Raw genomic sequence first — 20,795 nt, 5'->3', positions numbered from 1 at the left:
TGCTGAACTGTTATATGTGAAAAAAAAATACACTTCAATTGCATTACCCTATTGAAACTCAAGGCTTGCTTGTTATACCAGCTAGTGCTACATTAATAAAAGCTTGATGCAATTTGTAATGGAATGGAAACATCACATGTGAGCATGATTTCCTAATACAGAAACATTTGTGTTTATCTGTCCCTTGAAAACTGAAGCTGGGAAGAGAAATTCACATTTTTCTGGGGGCAATGTCATATTTATTTTGATTTTTTTTGCTTTTGTCTGAGAATAATAAAAAAAAGCTCAGGATCATCTTGACTCTTGACTGGGAGACACAAGAACCAAAGATCACAGAGGCAGGCCCTCTATTTGAGTTGAGACAAAGGAGCTTTGTGATCCCATCTCCCTGACCTATTAGTCTACTGCCTTCTCAGTAGCTGAGGTTGAACATCTCTGGGATTTTAATTTAGTACACATTAGGCTTGTTGTCACTCTTATGAAATAACTCACAATGCTTAAGCTTCTCAGAAGTGAGGGCCCCTAAAGTAAAACTTCTCTGTAGACAATGGCTCTCCCAGTCTCTTTCTACCCAACGATTCTGGGGCAATATTTCAAACAGAAAACTATAGTTAGGAGAGAAGATGGTAAATTCACGGCTATACCTTACTCCTGTCATTAAAAAAAAAGAAAAGGAGTGAGTTTATATTCGATTCATTTCCATAGTCAATAATAGTGTCTCCATTGTAGAAATCTGAAATTTGGGCAACAGAAACTGTAAGAATTTGTGCCCAGCCGCTTTTTGAATAGGGAGATGTATTGAAACAAAATTCCAATCTTCCCTTGAGCGACTGGAGACCTGCCCTTCAGAGCAAAACAGGAGACCCATGGGAAGTCCAAGAGCTAAGTGGGCTGAATAAAATAAAATATGGGTCGTAGCTCAGTGGGCTGAATAAAATAAAAGCTTTGATGTCCATATGACCTGGTTGGACTCCTGACTCTGACATTCAGTACCTTGGAGACTCTGGGTAAGTTTCTCGTTATTTCTGAGACTCAATTTCTCAACAGGGCAAGTGATATCCATCTCATTCCGCATTGCGGATAGTATAATGTATTCAAATTATAGAAACTTCTGAGCAATACCATCAAGATGTGGAGGTTTAATATGCAGAAAGCCTGACTCACTGAGGAGACGCCTGGCCCCTCTGCAGAGAGTGGAACAAATGCAGTACATGTCAGTTAGCTTTCCTGTGATGAGGGCGGGGCCCGCGGCGCGTGGCAGTGGAGCTGGAAACCCGGGAGCCCGCAGGTGCGCGTGTCTCCAGTCTCTTAGCAGCGCCTCTCGCAGGGTTACCATGGGAGACAAACAAGCGCTCCTCGCCCGGGGCTCTCGCTTTAGCTTTTGATGCTCGGTTTCCCAGTGGGAATTTCATCCTCCAAGCTACAGCAGGCACTCGTCCACACCTTTAAGAGTCTAGTAAAAAACCGGATTTTGTTTACTTTCAGACCTGCAGAACTGCTGAATTTCCCATTCTTTGAGGTCAATTTGCGGATAGATGTTTGGTTTCGCTTCCTCTCACAGACTCATGAACACACGCACAAGGGGGCCATGTGTTTCCTTGACAGTGTCCTCTCAACGGCGCTATTCAGCATCTGGGAAACAGCGGTAGGGCCGGCCCTTGACTCCAAGCGAACGGGTTGCTGGGCAGTCGCTATGAGGTTGGAGGAGCTCTGTGGTACGTCCCTTGTTTTCATCACTCTCACAAGCCCCCTTAGCGTTCTGCACCTCCGGGTGGCTTTTGTTCAGCAATAAGATGCTGAGACTTCTGTTTGGGGAGGAAGGACGATGAACGAACAGTCCTCAAATGCATAGCCTTTGAAAGCTGAGAACGTCACACCTGGATATGTCGGTTCCACTTGCTTGAAAAGTCATCTTTCCCAAACGCTCGCTATGAACCTCCACCCCCACCCCCCCGCGGCCCCCCACCGCCGCCATGGGTCCAAGAGTTAAGCACATGGCTGCTGGCAGCTGAAACCCACCAGTGGGTGGCTCTGTCGGAGAACAATCCTGCCGATCAGCTTCTCTACAGAGTACATTCTAGGAAACCCTCTGGGACAATTGCACTCATTCATACAGAGAGGCTAGGAGCCAGAATCTGCTCAAAGACACACAGCAACCACCTCAAACTCATGCATGTCAGTATTACAGGAGAGAGTGACTAGAGAGCCATAGTGAAATGTTGATCAATAGTTCTTTCAATAGTTCACTGCCATCTAGTCGGTACTGACTCATAGTGACCCTATAGGACAGGGTAGAACAGATGTTGTGAGTTTCCAAGAGTACAATTCTTTACAGGAGTATAAAGTCTGGTCTTTCCCCCTCGGAGTAGCTAGTGGTTTTGAACTGCTGACCTTTCAGATTGCAGCCCAGCCCATAACCACTACGCCTCCAGGGTTCTCAATAATTAAGAGGATGTTAATAATGAAATGGCATTTATTAGCTCCTGGCCCATTGAGTCCAATTGGGCCATGGGCATTTAAAAAATCATTTTGGGGGGGCTTGTACAACTCTTATCACAATCCATGCATCCATCCATTGTGTCAAGCACATTCGTTGCCATCACCATTCTCAAAACGTTTGCTTTCTACTTGAGCCCTTGGTATCAGCTCATCATTTCCCTAATCCCTCCCTGCTCCCCCCTCCCCCATGAACCCTTGATAATTTATAAATTATTATTTTGTCATATCTTACACCATCCGACATCTCCCTTCACCCACTTCTCCACTGTCCGTCCCCCAGGGAGGATATATGTTCCTTTTTAATCTGTTCCCCCTTTCTCCCTCACCTTAACTCTACCCTCCCGGTATCTCCACTCTCACCACTGGTCCTGAAGGGATCATCTGTCCTGGATTCCCTGTGTTTCTAGTTCTTATCTGTGCCAGTGTACATCCTCCAGTCCAGCTGGATATGTAATGTAGAATTGGCATCATGATAGTGGGGGGAGGAAGCATTCAAGAACTAGAGGGAAATTGTATATTTCATTTATCATCACTGCACTCTGACTGGCTCATCTCCTCCCCACTGCCCTTCTGCAAGGGGATGTCCAATTTCCCACAGATGGGCCCTGGGTCCTCACTCCATACTTCCTCTCATACACAATGCTATGATTTTTTTTTGTCTTTGATGCCTGATACCTGATCCCTTCGATGCCTTGTGATCTCACAGGCTGGTGTGCTTCTACCATGTGGGCTTTGTTGTTTCTCAGTTAGATAGCCCCTTGCTTATTTTCCAGCCTATAGGACCCCAGATTCTATATCTTTTGACAGCTGGGAACCATCTGCTCTCTGCACCCACTTTGTCTTCAGCAATTGTGTTGGGGTACACATGTGTGCATCTTCCATGTGGGCTTTGTTGTTTCTTAGCTAGATGGCTGCCTGTTTATCTTCAGGCCTTAAAGACTTCAGATGCTATATCTTTTGGGAGCCAGGCACCATCAGCTTTCTTCACCACATTTGCTTATGCCCTGACTGTGGGCATTTTTAAGCCAGTGCCTAGCAAAGGGCTCCTCAGCAAGTGCTCGATTCACAGTGCCTGACCTGACACCCCCAGAAAGCATAAAATTTAAATAATAAGTTCTGTTTTTAAATTTCATTTTCATTATGTTCAGGGGCATGTGGCTTGCATGGTGTTTGCTTTTTGGAACTTGTTGAGATAGATTGTCTGTATTAGGCTAACATATGGCTAATTTCTGAACAATGTTCAATTTACTTTTGAAGCAAACTTCACTCTATCTTCAATTCTATTTACCTGCTGATCTCAAATCAAATGGAAAAGGAAGGCTTATGCTATTCAAATGCCCTAAAATCATTATTTAACTTGATCTATGGATTTTGAAAGGAATATGTTTAAATATCCCACAGTGACTGAAATTTTATTAATTTCTTCTTATATTTCAAACAATTATTGCTTTTTATTTAACATTTATAGCTATGCTATCATATGTCTATAGATTCAAGACTGACACCTCTTCTTCATGATTGTTGCTTTGATCAATATTAAATAGTGATCAAATGTTAACCAAAGAGTCACTCCTTGGTCGCAAGATGTGTGCTTCCATAGAATCCAGCCTGGGAATCCTATGTGGCCAGTTCTAGTCTGTCCTATAGTGTCTCTATGTGGCCAGTTCTAGTCTGTCCTATAGTGTCTCTATGTGGGCAGAGTTCTAGTCTGTCCTATAGTGCCTCTATGTGGGCAGTTGTAGTCTGTCCTATAGTGTCTCTATGAGGGCAGTTGCAGTCTGTCCTATAGTGTCTCTATGAGGGCAGTTCTAGTCTGTCCTATAGTGTCTCTATGAGGGCAGTTGCAGTCTGTCCTATAGTGTCTCTATGAGGCCAGTTCTAGTCTGTCCTATAGTGTCTCTATGAGGCCAGTTCTAGTCTGTCCTATAGTGCCTGTATGAGGTGCAATTCCCTTGATAGCAGTGGATTTTGGTATTGCTGTACATATACACCTTTTAACTGTTATTTATGTTGAATAACTTCTTTCAAACCTACAAGATGTAGAGTAAGGAGCACCATTAGTCCTGCAGATTAGGTTGTGGGCTGCTAACAGCAAGGTCACCAGTCTAAGCCCAAGAGCTGGTCCTCAGGAGGAAGAGAAGGCTGTCTGCTGTGGGGCAGATGGACACTCATGGAATCCTTAATGGGTCTCTGAGTCAGAATTGACTTGATGCCTGCAGGTTTGGGCTTTGAATTCACGTTGCATAACTTTGGTTAAACTCAAGTTTGCCTTACCCCTTTCATCTTTATTAAAAACAAAACAAAACAGCAACAGCGAATCCTTAGGAAGGGTCTCACTGTTGATAACTCTTACCTGACTGCTGACTCGGGCTCTGAGAGGGGGCTGGTTTTCTCTAAGGAGTCAGTACTGGAATGTGCTTCGAGACAGGAGCAAGTCATTTCTTTTCCTGATCGCAGTGGCAAGAGAATGTGATTAAGAATGGGCTATGGTTTTCACTGGATGAGTTTTCTCCTTGACATTGAGGCAAGGCCCAAAGTGCCTATTCCAAGAGAATCGTTGATTATAGTGGCTGCTGCCGAAACAGCTCCCGAAGACTCCTCAAAACAGTGCATCAGAAGCAGGCAAGTCACACAGGTGAAAGATGTTTCCTTACTTTTCCTAAATAGTTATACTTCACCCCTGGTTTGAAGCTGCCTTTCCTGAAAGTAGAATCGCTGCACTTACCACAACACCCTATGCCACATGACTACTAATTCTCCAAGTACCACGAGAGTAGTCATTTAATGAGAACTTGCTGTGCAATAAGATTCAAACTGGGAACTGTATGTTTTTTAGCTCATATGATTTCCCAAAGATTTGCTTCTCTGTGTTTGGCAAACTGCAAGTCTTGCAGTTTTGGCTTACCTGGGGAGTTGTTAGAGATGAAGAGCTACTGATACAGATTACCTACTGAACCAAACCACCAAGCAATGAAAGTTTAAGAAATGCTGTCACATTATCTTCACAGTAAGCGTGGCACAGGGACTTACTTATGGCCCTTTTAGCCATGCACGGTATGGGAAGGGTCACCTAATGGTTGCGTGGGACTATGTAAATCAGACACCTGTGGTCCACCAAGGGGACTGGACAGCCTGCTAATAATGAAAGTAAGGTGCCTGGGACTGCTTCAGGGATTGTTGTTACTGGGTGTCCTCTCCTCTCTTCTAACTCATTGCAAGTGACTGTGGAACAGAAACCAAACATTGCTCGGTCCTGCACCATCCTCACCATTGTTGCCACTGTCAGTCAATCTCACTGAAGGTCTTCCTCTTTTTCTTTGACCTTCTACTTTACCAGGCATGATATCCTTCTCCAGGGACTGGGCCCTCCTGATACCACATGCCAAGTATATGAAACAAAGTTTTCCTATCCTTGCTTCTAAGGAGCATTCTGAGTCTACTTCTTTCAAGAAAGACTTGTTCATTCTTCAGGCAGTCCATAGCATAGTCAATATTATTTGCCAACATCACAATTCAAATATGTAAAAATCTCTTCAGTTTTCATTATTCATTGTCCAGCTTTCCTGGGCATCTAAAGCAATCGAAAATACCATGGTTCGGGTTAGGCCTTAGTCCCAAAGTGACACCATTGGTTTTTAATACTTTAAAGAGATATTTTATAGCATATTTGCCCAATGCAATACAATACAATGCATCATTTGTTTTCTTGAGTGCTGCTAACATGAACATTTATTATGGAACCAAGTGAAATGAAATCCTCCACAACTCTAATTTTTCTCCATTTATCATGTTGTTTATCAGTCCATGAAAATAAGGTTTGTGGACTTGCCTTACATTGTTTCCTCTAGAGAAGCAAAACCAGTGAACCTTATTTATGTATATATGCAGAGAAGTTTATATCAAGGAAATGGCTCATGCAGTTGTAGAGGCAAGCAATTTCCAAGTCCATGATGTCAGGCTGGAGGCTTTCCTTGATCACAGAATTTCATGAGCTGATAAACCCAAGAGTGGCAGGTCAGATGGCAGGTTTCTGGTTGCAGAGGTGACTGCATCCAAGGTTGACCAGTAAGATGTCAGGCTGCTGATGCCCAGTATTAGCAGGTAATATGACAGGCTATTAGCTTAAGACCAATGAACCAGAGTGAAATGACAAGCCAGATGCAGGATCCAGACTCAGCAAAAACCAAGCAAGCTTTTCCACAGTACCCACACATGTTGGAGTGAGGTCGCCTTCCCAAGTAAACTTGGCTGCTCATAGCAGATTTCATCAGGAAAGTAATTTCATTAAATTTGATCCCAACATGGTGATTACTGTATTTTAACTGAAAACCCCTGAGAATCCCAGCCCAACCAAGTTCCCATAAAACCGTAGCTGACAAACTATGGAGAACCCAGGAGATAGCAAGAAGTATACCCCCCAAAAAAGCATTATAATACCAGAGAAGGACAACAGTGGAAGCAGGAGAGCAACACAGTACAGAACACTTCCCAGTCTTGGAGTAAGATGGTCCCAGTGGTGTGCTGGCCGAGGGAATGAGGGCGTCAAGTACCTCTAGGCAAGAGGCTTCCTGGGGGATGGGGTGCCTCTAGGTACTTGTTGGTATAGCTAACAAGATGTGCCATACTTACCTGAGCAGAGCAGAGGCCACGCAGAGGAATGTCTGACCTGATGAGCTAAGAGGAGAATGTTCTGAAGGAACTGGGAAGAACCTGTCCTCAGGGGGCCAGAGGAACCTGCCTTCAGGGATCTAAGAGGAGCAGTTTTTGATAGGGAGAGAAAGCAACTGTCCTGATGAAAGAGCAGCATTCTGAATGGTAACTACTGCTTCCTAATAAGCCTCGTAAGTGGGAGAACTGTCTGTGAGCTCTTTGTGGCAACTGCAAGGAAGGGCTGCAAGCAGAGAGTGCGCAGAGGGACAGCGGGTGTCAGACATGGTTAACAAAAAATGCTGGAGGGTAGCAGGATGTTTGACTTCCCCCTCAGCTTGGGGTTGAAGTTGATGACTGATCTTTTCTTTCCCTTCTCATGGAGTTAGAGGGGTTCAGAGGGCCCCACCACGCCATTCTTCCAGTAAGCAAGAAAAGAACAAAATACAGATTGATTCCAAGGCCGAGGTCACAGAGCTGGTGAGCACAAGAGGCTGGATTTTCACCTCAGCTTGCTTAACTCAGTACCTGCGGCCTCTGCTATTTTCATTCCCCCTCTGTTATTTCATCCACGCAGAGTCACTGGCTTCTCGGGCAGACTGAAACCTCCTGGAATTGTGTGGCATCAGGCTCTCACGTAGCAGATGGAGAAATAGGCTGACATTGGTTTTCATTTAGAAAACAGAGAGAAGATGGTTCTATAAATAGCAGATAGGAGGCATTTCATTTTTCCTAAATAATAGAGTGTTTGAAGGCTAAGTGTTGTCTTAAATAATTGGAAGGGAGAAAATATTGAAGCTCTTTAAGACTGAAGACTTATGGATCATGATAAATTCTTCTTCCACTGTCTATCCTTCCTCATGAAGGATTATTATTAAAGTATACGTTTACAATCTAAACCAAGCACTGGAACATTAAAATTCTGTTTATACATCTGGCATTAAAAATAGCCATTTCTTAATTGAATTAAGAATTCCTTGGTTGTAGGTTCACTTAAGTGTGGAATCTACGTGGCGCGCTGAAACATGTTGTTTCATGTCTAACCTGCCTCCACACAAAACTCAGCCTCTTCTTTTCTGGTGAACACGGCTGGTTTTAGTACATTTCCTACTTGAATGAAAAGATTCCATTTCGAATGGGAAGGGGACTGGCTCATGATGGATTGACTTGCCATTCTAGGTCCCTATGATGTTCATTTTCTGGCTAACAGCTAAGTCAAATGTGCTCACAAGAGGGCTTCTCTGCGGCAAGATTTGAGGTCTCCATGCAACACACCTTTTTACTAGCTCGTTAAAATATACATTTCAGATGATACCATTTACGGAAAGAGGCTGGGGTTGGAATTTGCATTTTCAACAACCACCTTAAGTTGTTGTGAAGGAGCCAAGTGCAGCATTTCTTCAGGCTGAATGACTTTGGAAGTGTCTAATGGGAAACTCTAGTAATCCGTGGTTACATCATCTGCAAAGCATTTAGGGGGTGTGATGGGTCATTTACATGTCAACTTGACCAGACTATGGTACCCAGTTGTTTGGTCAAACACATGGTTAGCTACTGCTGTGAAAATATTTAGTGGACGTGATTAATACATACAGTCACCTTAAAGTACCTTGATAATGTGGAGAGTTTTTTCCAATCAGTTGATGGCATTAGGAGCAAAAACTGAAGTTTATAGAGGAGAAGGGATCCTGTCTTAAGGCTGTAACATTGAAATCTGGCCCGAAGGAGACTGCCGGCTTACCCTACGAATTTCACTCTCAAGATGGAAACACCAACTTCGCCCAATTTTCCACTCTACTGGTAAGTCTGGTAGATTTCAGACGTGCCAGGAAAACTGCTACTTTAGCCAGTTGTTTTCAAATCTCATTCTCTCCGCATACATATTGTCAGATCCATGTGATCTGAGTCGTGGGCTCTATCTCCCCACCATGTTCTTGTCCGTCACGGTAGCCTTAGCATGTGCTGGATAGAACACCCTGGATGCATTCCTTACAGGTACATTTGACTTAGAGATATTTACCAGGCCATAGTTCAGGAATTTCTGAGAAGTTTTGCCCAGTCCCTCAATATCTCTCAGAGCTCCAGAGCTCTAATGGAAGCTATTTGTTTTCCAGATCCCTGCCCAAGGACATCTGCTAGTGCCGGCTTGCGCGTTGTTGTGCATGCTGAGCAGTGTGGAGCTTCCACACTCTGAAAGTCAGCCAATGACAACCCTATGGTTCACAGAGTCCAATCCAAAACCAATCATGGGGATTCTGCAGAACAAGGCAGCTTTTTTGTTCCATTGTGTACAGGAGCACCATGAATGGAGGGCTGGCTCTACGCTAATCACAACAACACCCTCCATCTGTGCACCTACGTATAAACCACCAAGACCCTGATCTGCTTTCTTCAGAAAAGGAAAGTCTGGTCTTATTGACACGTCCCCTTCCCAAGCTCTCTCAGGATCAGGGATGTCTTTTCAGCTTGGATTTGCTTCCTAGGGGTCTGGTTTGCGGTGGTTTGGCATTGAGATGCAGTCTGCTTGGGCATCTCTTAATTGCCATGGGGCCGCCAGCCACCACGAACACTGATTATGCCTAAATCTCCCCCTTCCAAAATGCCAATGCTGTTTTGTCTGTTTTGCAAACAAGGCCAAATGGGTATTTAGCTGTGTGTTTGTATGATGGAGCAGTTCCTGGTTGTTTTCATGGGAGCTGAAGCATGGCAGACCCGCAGACCCGGAGAGAGCAGCAGATAGAACCAAATTTCCCCTCATTTATGCTGATGAGAGTCAAAGCAGATCACAGAATTGGTTCATCCATTTCACCAATATTTGAGCTGCCAAGAGGTAGCTGGGGCGGAATGGCTGCCTCGAAGGGACTCTTTGAGGGTTCTTAAAGCTCAGCACGAAGCCATTTGCTTTTGAATCTGCCCTTGCATCTTGCCTAAGAGACAAACTGATGAAAACGTTGTATTCCAAGGAATGTAGTTCCTAAGAGACAGCTTGTGCGGTAAGCAAGATAAGCATGGGTTTACCTGTGCTTGTTTACTAATTTGACGTGAACAGTCTCGGGTTGTTCACATGTTTTGGAAGTATATGTAAGTCTCTGCTTACCTTGCTTATCGGGCATCCATCCCTGTTTGTGGGACTAACACTTGGTCATACTAAAAAAAAAAAACGGTTGCATTATATTTTAAATAAAATATCTTTTCTCAGGAGATTGTGAACAGACAGAATACTGTGGCCAAGCAGAAAGACTCCCATTTATAGCCAAGCCAAATTATTTCTGTGTTCACAAGAATAAACAGGAAGTCAGAGGTAAGACGCTGGGGATTCAGGCTCACGGATAGGTTAGCCTTCAGTAGCGGATGGTGTCTGTACTCAGTCTGTCGGGTCTCCCTTACTGCTGAATGGGATCATCATGAATGTTTGCATCCCTTCTTGATAAGAGCACCTTAGGGCTGCCATACCTGGGTTACAGATAGTTTCAAGTGTCTAGGCATTTATGTCCACCAGGAGGTGAAATCAAACCAGTCAACATGGAGGGGATCCTGATTCATGGCAACTCCACAGCTGCACAGGACAACTGTGCTTTCTGGGGTTTGTTCTCTTTGTAACATGCACCAGTGTCTGTGCGGTGCCTGGCAGTGTGACTCACGCTGGCAAAGCCTCTTGTACTCATCAAAAACTAACAAAGAATATAAGTGCTGTCAAAGTAGAACTCTCTCTAAAAACTAGAGGAGTCTACATTTCCGATATACGCGCATGGAAGCAGCAGTCAAGAAATCAAACGACGTCTTGCATTTTCAATCTACTGTGAAAGACTACTTTGAAGTATTAAAGAGTAGAAATGTTACTTTGAGGACTAAGGTACGTCTGATCCAAACTATTGTATTTTCGATTGTCTCATATATATATGTGAAAGCTGGGCAATAAATATGGAAGACAGAGGAAAAATGATGCATTTGAATTATGGTATTGACAAGGAATACTGAAAGTCCTAGGTACTTCCAGGAGAACAAACAAATCTGTCTTGAAGAAGGACAGTCAAAATGCTCCTTAAGCAAGCATGGTGAGACTTCACCTCACATACTTTGGACATATCATCAGAAGGGACCGTCCCTGGAAATGGACATCATGCTTAGCAAAGTAGAGGATCAGTGAACAAGAGGAAGACGACCAAGGAGATGAATTGACACGGTAACTGCAACCCCAGGCTCAAACATAACAATTGTGAGTGGGGACATGACCAGGTAGTGTTGCGTTTTCTTGGAACTTACTTGAAGGCACCTAACAACAAGGGGGACAACAGATTACTAGGTCATGAAGAGGGAAAAAAGATTAAACAAAAACTCTCTGTTCGTGCATCCATGTGTAGCCCAAAGAACATGGCCTGTCCTGCCAGACTGACTTAGTGCCATCTTCAAAGGTGAAAGGGAAGTTGAGGAACATGAGGTGAGATGTTTGAGACCACACAGTCAGGGGTGGATGACGCAAAAGGCAAGGTAAGCACAGGGTTACTGTGCTTCCTTATTAATCTGTAGCAAAAATTATTTATAATATTTCACCATATTTATGATGTGGTTTAAAAAAGCAAACACAGGGAATCTAGGACAGATAAACCCGTCAGGACCAGTGGTGAAAGTGGCGATACCAGGAGGGTGGAGGGAAGGTGGGGTGACAAAGGGGAACCAACTACAAGGATCTACATATAACCCCCTCCCTGGGGGACGGACAGCAGAGAAGTGGGTGAAGGGAGACGTTGGACAGTGTAAGATATGATAAAATAATAATGATTTGCAAATTATCAAGGACTCATGAGGGAGTGGGGAACGGGGAGGGAGGGGGAAAATGAGGAGCTGATGGCAGGGCCTCGAGTGGAAAGCAGATGTTTTGAGAATGATGATGGCTACAAATGTGCAAATGTGCTTGACACAATGGATGGATGGATGGATGGATGGATGGATTGTGATAAGTGTTGTACGAGCCCCCAATAAAATAATTTAAAAAAAAGATTAAGCGAGGACATGTAATCCTGTGCTGACTTGGTTACTGAGTCGCCGTCCGTCAGAGACTAAAACTGAAGAGAAGCTTTTTGCTCTGAACAAGCACTGCGGGGTTCGGAGAGGGGCCAGTGGCAGCCATACACAGCAGCTGAAGCGTTCAGGGAATGGTATTACATTGTTTGCTATAGATTAACAATCCATCAGAGCAAATAGTGACGAGGAGTTATGGGTGGCACAAATGAGTAAGTACTTGATGAGTAGACAAAAGGTTGGTAGTTCAAACCCACTTAGAAGCGCCACCGAACAGAAGGCCCAGTGATTTGCTTTTGAAAAAACAGATGTTGACATGTAGCACAATTCTACTCTGACACACCATGAAGTTGACGCAATTTGATTAAAAATTTTTTTTATAAATACACACATTTGGGCTGAATAACTAATATTGGAAGATGCTAAGGAAATAAGGAAAATCCCATGTTGCTGAGGCAACTGCAGGTGACACTAGAAAGTTTGCTAATTAGCACATTGATACGAGGAATAATTTTTCATTGATGAAATGAGTGTTAAGCATATGTGAGTTGGATAGAAATATGGTCCAGGCACCAACATGTGGAACCAGAAGGCGTCTGCTGCTGAAACTTCCATCACGGAAAACCACCTGGAGAACACTGTCCCCCGAAGGCTTCCGTTTGAGCCTTCCTTGAGCCATGTTAGGGGAGTCTCTTGCCTCTTGACTGTCATCTAGGGGTTCACTAAAAGTGATGATGCAGTAAGTGATTTTGGGCACGTCCCCAAAATATTTATTTGTGAGAAAATCTCAGCTGCTGCTGGTTCACAGGTCAGCTTGAGAATCACCGCTCTTACCTAATCTGGCCACAAGGTTCCTCGAGCCCTGTCACTGGAAGACCACTGCCTCTTCCTGGAGTAAACCTTCCTTGCAAGACGATTGTTGGAATGCTCAAAAGAAGCGAAAATTGGGACTCTGTTGTATTTATAGAGTAGATTGTCCAACTCCTATTTTGTCTTTTTTCCCTAGATGTTTGAATGTAAGGGAAAACTCCATCCTAGGGTTTGCTTTTCTTTCTTTCATTTTATTGATATTATTGGGGGCTCTTACAGATGTTATAACAATCCATAAATCAATTATATCAAATGGACTTGTACAGATGCTGCCATCATCATTTTCAACTTGAGCCCTTTGATATCAGTTCCTCTTTATTCCCCCCACTCTACCCCCCTCGTGAACCCTTAGTAAATTAATTGTTATTTTTTTTCATATCTTAACATCTGATGTGTCCCTTCACCCATAGTTCTGTTATTCATCCCCTTTGAAGGGGGTTATATATCCGTCATTGCTATCAGTCCCCCTTCCCCCACCCCCCTTCCCGTTCCCTCCTTCCCAACAGTATTGTTATTCCCAATACTGTTGCTGAGGGGTTTATCTGTCCTGGGTTCCGTGTGTCGAAAACTCTTATCTGTAACAACGTACATATGCCAGCCTAGCAGGATTTGTGGGGCTGATCTGGGACCATGATAGTGGTGGGAAGGAAGCATTAAAGAACTAGAGGAAGGTTGTGTGTTTTGTCAGTGCTATAGTGCACCCTGTGTGCTTCATCAGTGCTATGCTGCACCCTGGATAAGTCGTCCCTTCCATGTGTCCCCTCTGTGAGGGAATGTCCAATTATCAACAGATGGGCTTTGGGTCTCCACTCTGTCCTCTCTCCTCCACTGTGATATGATTGTTTGTTTTTCATCTTTTGATGCCTGATCCCATTAACACCTCATGATCACACAGACTGGTGTGCTTCTTTCATGAGGACTTTGTTGCTTCCCTGCTAGATGGCCACTAACCACCAGTTGCTTATACACCCAATTTGTCTTCAGTGATCGTGTCGGGAAGGTGAGTATCAAAGAGTGTCACGTTATTAGAACAAGGTGTTCTTGTGCTGAGCAAAGACTTAGTAAAGGACCAAAGTCCATCTGCTGCCTTTGTGCTTGAACATATAAATATATATACCTAGACCAATACCTATTTTATATATTAATATACATTCGTGTCTATATTTATACCTCTCTATTTAGCTATTACCTCCAAGCTCTTTCCTCTATTTCTTTTTACTTTCTCCTGCTCCACTATCATGTTACCCTTCATTCGGCTCACAGTAATTTCTCTCAACTACATTACAATCGATCAAACACCACCAGGTCCTCTACACTCCTCGCCTGGAAGTTTAGATCCCTTGATGTTCCCCTGTCCCTGAGTTTGTTGGTTCAATGTTCCCGTCCCGCTGCCTCCTCCTCTCTCATACCCTCCCTCCCCACCGCCACCTACTGTAGGAAAAAACAAAAAGTGTTTTTTTTCCTCGGAGTTATTTATAGATAGACATGTGTTAAAAAATAAATAAAAAGGAAAAACCAATACATAGTTCCAGGTCTATCTGCTGACCTTTGTGAATGTCCCCCACCAGGTCTGATAAGGTACTAAGTACTGTCCCCAGTCAGAAGTCTATTTTGTGACTTTGTAACTTGGCTTCCATTGCTGCACTGCTATGGTCCCTTTTGTGATTCACCCACTGTGGGGGGAATCAGACCAGACACCCTTCCTGCACGTGTCTCCGGTGTTGTCCTCTGTAGTGCTGTGGGCCAGTGAGAGGATGGCATGTCTTGAGCTGGGGCTAGTCCTGTGGTCCTCTGCGCACATTGGCTGCTCCATCAAAAGCTGAGGAGCTCCAATGATGATGATTTGGAATTACCAAGCTGGCGGAGGCAATTTGGGATAAACTTAAGAACCCCTGTACCTGAGGGAATGTTCCAGAAAACCATAGTTTGACCCAATGATGAGTCTTCTAAGAGGTCTGTCCAATGGCTGGTTGAAAGCCTAGAAGACGTGAGCTCTCTCCCTAAAATCTTCAAGGAAAGGCTGGCTGACCATAATGGTGACATCACGTGGAGGAGACTCAGTATGATGGCACATTGCCTCCACAAACATGGGCATCTCTTTTCAAGAGTCTCTGCCTCTGTAAAGGAAGCCAATTTATGTTGTATTTTGTGTTTATGTTGTTCGTGCCTCAAGTCTGCCCACAAGAGTGATTCTTTTAGCAGTCAGTCACTGGGGCAAATCCTTGAGCATGGCTTCTTGGGCTCCACATCTTCTGCAGGCAGTAACAGAGATTAGAACTTGGATGGTCCTGACGTCATCTTCTCATCCCTTTTGAGAAAGGGTTATTTTGCCTGAAACAACACCATCTGTTCTTCAGTGTAAAAGGAATCTTTTGTGGTTGGAAATGAGGAACATTTCCCACTGGGCAAACTCCCAGGAAAGAACATTCTCACCTGCACAGTCTGCTCAGATGGAACAAGAGAGCCCAAAACGCTAATCTAATGGCCGCTTCTCAGACAAATCTATAATATGTCAGACAGCACAGGCATGACACCCTAGATTTATTGTTTTCACCTTTGATGGGGATCATCCCCCTCCCCTGCCATAGGTGGCAGTCCTACTCTGTCTTCCAAAAAGTAAGCAGGACCAACAAATGCCCAATCTATGCCAACCTGGTAGGCAATTAAACTAAGAACTCACCAGAAATGATCTGCTCTAGAACTAATTCCCTACAGATTTTCTTAAGTAGTAAAGCTCCCAACTCATATTTTAGCTTTTTACAGATAGTTAAGTGATTGACACAAAAAATGAGAACAACAAAGTCCAGCCACAGTGCCAGCAGTCCCACCTGATGCTAACCAAACTCCCGAATACCCGAATGACGTGACAATGACAAGGAGCCTCTGAAGGGATTGTGTGAATCAACTTGGCCAGAAGTGATCTGGAAAATTAGATTTAGGCCAATTCCAGTCGTATATGTAACTAGTGTGACTTTAACTACCCCAGGGATTAACACAGGGCTTTGAAACAGGTCTTTTTTGGTCGGACCCCTTGCTGAGAATGCATTTCTAACCTACATACATTGGATCTACAGTTCATTAAACCCCCGAAATACTTTGTATAGATTTCCCCAGGGATTCCTATAGACACTTCTTTTTTAAAATCATTTTATTAGGACATAATCCAGACATCATAACATTCCATAGTTCAGTCATTTCAAGAAGTGTTATACAATTGCTACCACCATGAGTTTTATATTTCTTCTTAAAATGTAGACTCTGATTCTATATATCTGGGGTGGAAATTTAAATTCTCACCAGAGGGTCGAACAGTGTGTTAGTCTGGGTACTTTAGAGAAACAAGTCCACAGAAACTCATGTTTAAGAGGGAGTTTTATATAAAGGTAAAGTGCACATCAAGAAAACATCCCTACTCAGTGCTCCCCAAGCCCACAAGTCCAACATTAACTCATTAACCCATATGTCCAACACCAGTCCACAAAGTCCTCCTCCATCTCACAAAACACATGTAATGATGCCAACTGCAGAAGGAAAGCTGAATCAGTGAATGTGTAAGCATCTCAGCACTGGCAGGGGTTTCCACACAGGAGCTCCAGCACCCAGGGCTGCATCGGGGTAGGTCCATGTAACTTCTCCTTGGGGATGTCTTGCAGGAATTCAGCCTTGCCAGCTGAAGCAGGGAATTGGCTAAGGCAGCTGCACCCTGGTCTGATCATCACAAAGCAAGAGACCTGACACCTAGAAAGACGAGGCTCACCGAGCCATTTATGCCTCTGCCCTTCAATTAACCCCACATGTGTTTATTGGCCAGGTTGGCACAATAAACTAACTACCTCAAACATCAATGGTCTCACCTGAAGTCCTTCTATTACAAAAAAGGCTTCTTCAGTTACCCAATGGGCATTCTCACTAACATGATGTTGAATAAAAAGAATTTAGGACTACTAGACCCTTATGGGTAAACGCCCTAATGACGTTTTGGTTACATTTTAGGCTGCTAACCATGAGGTTAGTGGTTCAAAACCACAACCACTTACGAGGGAGAAAGATGAGGCTTTCTACTCTAGCAAAGGTATGTAGTCTTGGAAACCCACAGGGGCAGTTCTACCCTGTCTTATAGGGTTGTCGAGTCAGGATTGACTTCATGACAGTGAGTTTGGTTTGGTTGAGATCCCATGAATAGAAGGCCTGGGGATTTTATAAACCACACAGAAATCAAACATCAGAGAGAAGGACTATTTCTGAAGCTAAACTTGAGGGTGTTCATGTTGGATAAAAGTCCATTTGGATTGAGCCTAATATGTATACTCTGTTTCTGTGTGGGTGTTTTAAAAAGTAAAAAAAAAATGACTCCTTTCAATATAGAATCTGTCAGAGATTTAAACATATTCATGTGGAAGCCAACAAGGTGCTAAAATTGGTTGTAACACAATTCAGTATCAAAAAACCTTGTGAAAAAATTCCACTAACTTATAATTCTATTTTTTTCATGAATGTTTTGAAGCCCTCTCATATATATAAAGTTGGAATGAGAATGCTAAATTATCTCCACAACTGTTAACATCACAAGGCAACAAAATGCTAACCTTTGTAGTTATCTTTTCTTTCTGATAAAAATCATTGGAATTTTGACCACCCCCAAATATCTATGGCAGCAAGTAACTCCACAGCATCCCAAACCTAATTGGCAGCAGTCAGACAAAGGTTGCTCACACGCTCATTGCTGTTGGGTCCGTGCTGGCTCCCAGCAACCCTGCAGGACAGAGTGGAACTGCTTCTGGGGGTTTCTGAGATTTAAATCTTTACATTAAAAAATCATTTTATTGGGGGCTTGTACAACTCTTATCACAATCCATCCATCCATCCATCCATCCATCCATCCATCCATTGTGTCAAGCACATTTGTACATTTGTTGCCACCATCATTCTCAAAACATTTGCTTTCTATTTGAGTCCTTGGTATCAGCTCCTCATTTTCCCCTCCCTTCCCCACTCTCCCTCCCTCAAGAACCCTAGATAATATATAACTATCATTTTTTCCATGTCTTACACTGTCTGATGTCTCCCTTCACCCACTTTTCTGTTGTCTGTCCCTCAGGGAGGAGATTATATGTAGATCCTTGTAATCGGTTTCCCCTTTATACCCCACCATCCCCTTCCCCTCCTGATATGGCTTCTCTCATTATTAGTCCTGAGGGGTTCATCCATTCTAAGATGACATGAATCTGTCTGCAAATACTCTGTAGCTTTGCCAATATCAGGCCTGCCTAAATCCATCTGTTCCACTTTCCATATTTTCCCATGGCAAAATTGTTTATACCACAGCAATGTCTCTGAAGGAACCCTAGTGGCACAGCGGTGAAAGCACGGAAAGATTCCTGGGTCAACCCCCCAGCCCCTCTCTGGAGGAAAGGGCAGTCTGTTTCTGTAAAGCTGACAGCTGTGGAAACTCTGAGGGGTACTTCTACTCTGGCCCATGAGTTGGAATAAACTCTGTGCTAGTGCATTCTTTGGTTTAGTCTATTATCGGTAAAGAAAGGTTTGCCAGCATGCACACTGTCTGATTGATTTAATTGATTTAATTCTGAATATGGTGAGACTATAATTTATATATTTGAGGGGGCCTTGAAAAGTTCAAGGGACAATCTATTGGTCTTTCATTCCAATTGGTTCCCATGACCTTTTTGAAGCGCCCTCGTATTAATTTACATCATTGGAGTTAGGGTTGGTACAAAGTATTAGGTGCTCAGCCAACTGACTGTGGTCATGATTGTAGAACTCTTCTTGTTAGGACTGAACTATTTAGTGATGTGATATGTGGATTAAAGCCAATAAGTGGCTTTTTAAAAACACATGTATTAATAATAGCGGTGTCTTGAAAGGCAGACTTGGTAATTTGTGTCTGAGAGGTGAGAGGCCCCTATGCAGCTGTTCTACTCTGCACAGGTGGGGCCAGAAGCAACTTGATGGCTGCTGACAATGGTGCTCCATACCGTTATTTAAAATCAGCACATAAACCCCAAATTAACAAAGCCGCAAAGAAAAACGGAGGCAAGATTTTTAATTATATTCAAGAAAAGTTTTCAACTAATGCAGGTCACAAATCTTCCAACTAACAAGATGCTTGCTTCAAATCCTAAGAAAAGATGTTAGGTTCCGTTGAGCTGGTTCTGGTTCATAGTGACACACTACGTACAACAGAACCAAACCTTGCCCAGTGCTGTGCCACCTTCACAATTGTTCTACTGGAGCCCATGGTGTCAGCCCCTCTCAGGGAAGAGTCTGTCTTTTTTTCCACTCACCTTGAACGAAGCATGGTGTCTTCCCAGGGACTGGTTCCTCTTAGTTTGATAACATGTCCAAACTAAGTCGGACAAAGTCTTGCCATCCTTGCTTCCAGGGGCATTCCGGCTGCGTTTTCTATAGGATAGATTTGTTTGTCCTTCTGGAAGTGCATAGTACTTCCAGTATCCTTTGCCAGCACTTCACTCTCATTCACATGCATCAAATGCCACGACTTGGGCCAGGCGTATCTTGATCTCCAGAGGAACATGCATGCTCTTTAGCAGTTTAAAGACGTCTTTTGCAGAGGTGTTGAATGCCCTGCCTGGATTTCTGGACGGCTGCTTCCAACTATCGACTCCTCTAATTTTAGAAAGAGTCTGCCTTGCTGCACTAGTGCTTGCTCCTAGTTTGGATGAGTACAAGGGGCTTTGTTGTGCACGCCGTACTGCCAGGCACCCTGCAGACACTAGTGATTGTCACAAGCAGGAACTCCCACCCTTCAACCCCAGCCTACATATGAAATCAGACATACGTGTGTGCATGAAAGTGAAAAGGGGCTCACCTTGACTTGTACCCCCCTCCCACCCGTGTCTTTCTTGATAAGGCAGTTTGGTGCTTTAAGTAGCTGTTCACGTAAACGATTTTACAAATTCCAGGAAAAGGACATGGTGTTTGGTAGGCGATCAATGCGAAAGAAGATGACCATCAATGAAATGGATTGATAACAGTGGCTGCAACAATGGGAGATTGTGAGGAGGGCACAGGGCCAGGTAGTGTTTCACTCTGTTGCACATGGTGTTGATATACACGGAACTGATTTGATAACAACCACCAGCAAGATGGTGGACCAGAAGAAAGGGTGTTGTCTGTGGCCGGGTAACCAGGCATCATTTGGTCCCTCTTTAAACAATCAGATTTAAAAATGTTTTCCCATACCTGCACCAAAGAGTCTGTATGAGATTAACCAGAGTTTTGGAAACTTGACACACTGGAGATCATGGGTTTTACACTCACCAAATGGCTGCTTGGGTTTTGTACATTGGGAAGCTTGCATAGGAAGACACTCGGGTCTTTCTCCTGTCCAAAGGCCAGGCTACGTGCTGCCTGAACACCTTCTGGGGAAGGGATTCTTCTGCATCAGCAATTCTCAACCTGTGGGTCGTGACCCCTTTGGAGGTTGAACGACCCTTTCACAGGGGTCGCCCAATTCATAACATAGCAAAATTACAGTTATGAAGTAGCAATGAAAATAATTTTATGGTTCGGGGGTCACCACCACACGAGGAACTGTATTAAAGGGACGTGGCATTAGGAAGGTTGAGAACCACTGCTCCACATCATTATGTCCCTTTAACTAACAGATGGCTGAACTGTGGAATCCCCTTGTGTCTCATCAACCTTTTTACGTCAAATGTGAATATCAATGGCTGTCACGGCTGAGTTGAGTGGGGGTAGTGGTGGTAGAATTCTCATCT

Source organism: Tenrec ecaudatus, chromosome 12, assembly GCF_050624435.1.
Source record: "Tenrec ecaudatus isolate mTenEca1 chromosome 12, mTenEca1.hap1, whole genome shotgun sequence".
Taxonomy (NCBI): Eukaryota; Metazoa; Chordata; class Mammalia; order Afrosoricida; family Tenrecidae; genus Tenrec; species Tenrec ecaudatus.
The sequence above is the reverse complement of the archived record's forward strand: the minus strand, read 5'-3'. Positions refer to the sequence as shown.